At 34.7% G+C, this 4,716-nt stretch overlaps 1 long non-coding RNA gene across 1 annotated transcript; it reads left to right on the top strand.

Moving 5' to 3' along the window:
* The first annotated feature begins 752 nt into the window (after positions 1-752).
* On the top strand, positions 753-4,699 carry LOC111791827. The gene is made up of 4 exons (XR_002814690.1): positions 753-996; positions 1,079-1,154; positions 4,001-4,130; positions 4,377-4,699. It is a non-coding gene; the product is annotated as an uncharacterized LOC111791827 (long non-coding RNA).
* The last annotated feature ends 17 nt before the right edge of the window (positions 4,700-4,716 follow it).

Genomic DNA, 4,716 nt, shown 5'->3' with positions numbered 1-4,716 from the left:
GTTATCATGTTAAAGTTGAGCAAATGTTTGTTGTTGCACTAGCCGCTTCTCTCTTGATCTACTTCTTGATGACTCCTCATTTCTAGTACAATTTGATTTGTAAACGAACATCTACAAGATCTTCATTATTTCTATCCTTCAAGATTTTAAATTTTTATAGAATTTGGCCAATCGCTCGGACGTTACTCATATGCTTAAGATATGTTTTAAGTTAGAACAGGGGACGTTACTCATATGCTTAAGATATGTTTTAAGTTAGAACAGGGGACAAAAGTTTGGTCGTATAATTAAACATCCTACCTAGAAGATTTCATGATAACCATTGTCATTATAAAGTCGAGGAGCTTTCAATTAAAAAGAAAAAATGGTCAATTTAAAAGTTAGTCGTTAGTTAGTCGAATAAATCTAAGGAGCATGTCGAGATTATTTATTTTGATTTTTTTTTTAAATAGTATAAGACAAGAATCTACTGCAAATTAACGGAATAAATTTCCGACTATTTTATTAATAAAGAAAAAATATATTTGAACAAATTGTGAGAAAAAAGTTAAATTAAAATATTATTTACAAGAATCTATAACAATTAAATAAATGTAATTTATGGAAGAAAAATAAAAAGAAGTGAATAAAAGCATTATTATATTATAGAGATAAACATAAATACCAATTAATATATACAAAATCTAATATAATTTTAAAATAAATTTTGGATAAATTATTTCGCTACCATTACTTTATTTTGGTCACCGCAGTCTTTCATTTTTCGTTTTCCAATTCGAAGCCCATTTGCAAAGTCTTTTTCTCCCGCCATTGGGAAAAAAGAATCTTCGCCCTTTCGCCTGAATCGACGTTCGAAGAACCGCAGCTGATTTAGATTACTGTGTTAGATTATCGCGTAGATTCCTTCTGATTTTCAGCTGAACAGCTGCTAAAACCCTAGGGTTTTGTGTTTGAAATCTTCTGCAAGATGAGTACCATGAAGTTTTGCCGGGAATGGTATGTTTGGCTTTGATTCTTCTGTGTTGATTAGTTTAAGTCATTGGAAAATGTTGTAATTATGGAAATTGTTATGTTGCAGTAACAACATTCTTTATCCGAAGGAGGACAGAGATGAGAAGATTCTTCTCTATGCGTGTCGCAACTGTGATCACCAGGTACCTTTTCTTTCTTTTGTTTTCCATATTTCTATTTTAATGCTATGAACATTTTAGGTTTATTAGTTTGGATTTCATGTCTGATGTATAATAGTTACACTTACAACTTACGAAACCCTACGTTATGGTTTTCTTTCTGTAGTTGAAATCAAATATCAATTTGTTTCTGAATGTGAATTGTCTTGCTTTATAGTAATTTTGACCTAGGATAAGGATGTTTGAACCTGATTCATGATTATGCCCTCGTTTGCCCCTTTAGTTCGTCTCCTTGTCAAAGATTTCCTTATAGCGTCATATTATCTCTGCTTTTAGCTTAACCTTCCCCGAACTTTGTGTTAGGACTACACAGGATAGAGAAGAGGCATTGACTAGAGGTTACTATATGCAGTGGTTGTTATTTAGTATGACCATTTACTATATATATAGCGAACCCTTTCCAAATTCCAAATTTTGCTCCATGACATGTGCTGTACAACTGATGAATAGAGATCAGTTTATTGAGACGAAATAGAGATCAGTTTCTTCGAGACCAAGTATTATCTAATTTTCGACTGGAGTTATACGTATATATCTCTATTTCCTTCAATGTCCAAGTCTTTGTCAGTGAGATATACCTTCCCGAAAATTTTCAGATTTGAACTCCTAACATTGTTCCTTGTTTAAAGACAAATGAAAAGATGCATCAGATTCAGTTGGGCTAACCCTAAGATGCATCTAGTCTAAAATTCAAGATTGAGTTGGGCTATCCGCAACGGTTAGAGCATCTTCAGTATTTTCTACTGAATATACACAATCATTATCATCTCTAGATTTGTGATATTGCTTCTTCTCTAGTTTTGTACAATCTGTTCGAAACGGCTCATTTTCTCAAAAATCTCTACACGTTATATTTGGTCTGTTTGGAGATTTTTTTCGGTTTGATTCTTGATTTGTCGTGTTTGTTTGGGCCCTTCGAGTTACTCCTTCCCCTTCGATCTAACACTAAGAGAATTGTTCGATGAATCCTCATTCTCTCGATTACTTTCACTAAGAACTAAATCTTGGATTTCATCAAACTTCAATTTCTCAAATCCTTGGGGACGGTTGATTGTAGTAAAAACAATATCCCAAGACTCGGGTAAAGATGACATCAAAATCAATGTTTTAATTTCATCTTTGAAATTAATTTCCATCAAATTCAGTTGACTTGCAATCATATCGAATTCATTTATATGATCCACAAAAGATCCACCGCATCAAATACACCTTTTTCATAGCCGATGGTTTTTTGTACATATTTGACAATGTCTTCAATAGATCCGACGTTGTATTCTCCTTGATAATGTTGAAAGTTACGTTTCTGGAAAGCGTCCATAGAATCAACCCTAGAGTTTTTCGATTCTTGAGCTTCCACTGCTCCATGGTCATGGTATCCGACTTCACCTCAGACAAGAATTTGTGAAGATCTTGCTGGTACCTACTATCTTCAATATGCATCTTCCATAAATCGAAATAGGATCTATCATACTTCTCAATTCCAATATTTTAGCTTTCCATCTTCACGGATCAAGGTGAATATCTCCTAGCATTGATACCAATTATTAGGACCGCACATCAACCTACACACTCAATCTAGATAAAGAACACAAAGAACCGAACATAGAAGACGCAAGGAGAAATATAGGCAAGAGGTTACATTGATGATGATAAAGAATACATAAATTATTAGGATAATTTCTTCAAACCATCACTTACAAGAATTTATATATTTCAGTTTATTATGCATAGCTTACTATATATAATCATTCACCGTATATAACCCTCTACTATGCATAGCCATTTATTTACTATACATAGCCATTTACTAGACATTTACTCTATATAGCCATTTAGTAGACTACAAGTAAATCAGGGTCCAAAACCTAACATTTTGATGAAACCCTTTGTTCTTGGCTACTTTTGTTGTTCATTTTCATATAAATAAATTTCAGGAAGGGAAGATTTTAGAAGGTTATAGTTTACTAGTTATCATCTGTTAATGAGAGCTAATAGACCCAACAGAGAATATATTTGTAGATAAATGCTTGAAACAGGCACATGTTTCATTTAATCTAACCCAGGGAATTTAACCTTTCGCGGGATAGTTAATTCAGCCTTTATAAATTATTAGGACAATATAGATTACTTATTTAATTCTGAAAGTGAAAAGTTTGATTCCCCTGTTCTTCTTTACCAACTGAATTACATTTCTTCTGTACTTCTACTCGGTGTATGTTTTCCTAATGGACTAATGTTGAATCTTCCTTTCTGTTTATGTATGACCAAATGTATTTTATGTTTACCTACTGGAAGGTAGATCTGCTTTTGTATTCTGAGATTGATATCCTCCCCTCTTTCCTCCTGATTTTATTTACAGATCCTCTTTCATGTGAGATCCTACATCGGTTGGGGAGGAGAACAAAAAACCCTTTATAAGGGTGTGGAAACCTTTTCCTAGCAGACGCGTTTTAAAACCTTGAGAGGAAGCCCGAAAGGAAAAACCCAAAGAGGGCAATATCTGCTAACACTGTTTATAAGGGTGTGGAAACCTCTCCTTAGCAGATGCGTTTTAAAACCTTGAGGGGAAGCCTGAAAGGAAAAGCCCAAATTGCAGACGCGTTTTAAAACCTTAAGAGGAAGCCCGAAAGTGATAGCCCAAAGAAGACAATATTTGCTAACAGTGGACTTGGGCTATTACAAATGGTATCAGAGCCAAGACACTGGGTGATGTGTCAGCGAGGAGGCTCAGCCTTCTCTTAATAACTATGTTTTTTTTTTCAAAAAAAAAAAAATCTGTTTACAGGAAGTTGCTGATAATAACTGTTTAGGAATGAGATTCATCATGCTGTAGGGGAACGCACTCAAGTTCTGCAAGAAGTTGCTGCAGATCCAACTCTCCCTCGCACTAAAGCTGTCCGATGTGCTCAATGTAACCATGGGGAAGCTGTTTTCTTCCAGGTTATTATTATTATTTTGGATAGACTTCCCTTTTTGCTTCCAAGCTTTGTTTTGCAAGGCTTGAGCTTTCTTCCTCTCTTCTCTCCATTACCAGCGTTGAGAGATTCTTTTCAACTCCCATAATTTTTTAGCTGGCTCCGTTTACATTCTCCATCATCTTCATCATCTTAATACGGCTGCAAATTGACAAGGTTTTCTTGAATTTAATCCTACTAACCATCATCTGATTGCGTTCACTGTCTGCAGGCCACTGCCAGAGGGGAGGAAGGTATGACATTGTTCTTCGTTTGCTGCAATCCAAATTGTGGCCACAGATGGAGAGATTAACATCACCGAAATGCAATCCAAGTTATCTTAGCATGTCTGTGTGTCACCAAGTGTTTTAACCATCTTGTGTATGTGGGTTGATAAGGACCTACACAAAGATGGACCTGGGACAATGCTAATTTACTAATATCGTGAAAATAACGTTGAAATGTTAGAAAAATGATCTCAAGATTCACTATATTTCGTTCCATATACTTTCAATTTGTACTTCCAATAAATCTAAAATAAAATTTTTCATTCAAGAAAGGTCGATGTGAAA

This window comes from Cucurbita pepo, chromosome LG03 (assembly GCF_002806865.2).
Source record: "Cucurbita pepo subsp. pepo cultivar mu-cu-16 chromosome LG03, ASM280686v2, whole genome shotgun sequence".
Classification (NCBI taxonomy): Eukaryota; Viridiplantae; Streptophyta; class Magnoliopsida; order Cucurbitales; family Cucurbitaceae; genus Cucurbita; species Cucurbita pepo.
Note: the sequence above shows the minus strand (reverse complement) of the source record. Positions and strands in the feature narration are given on the sequence as shown.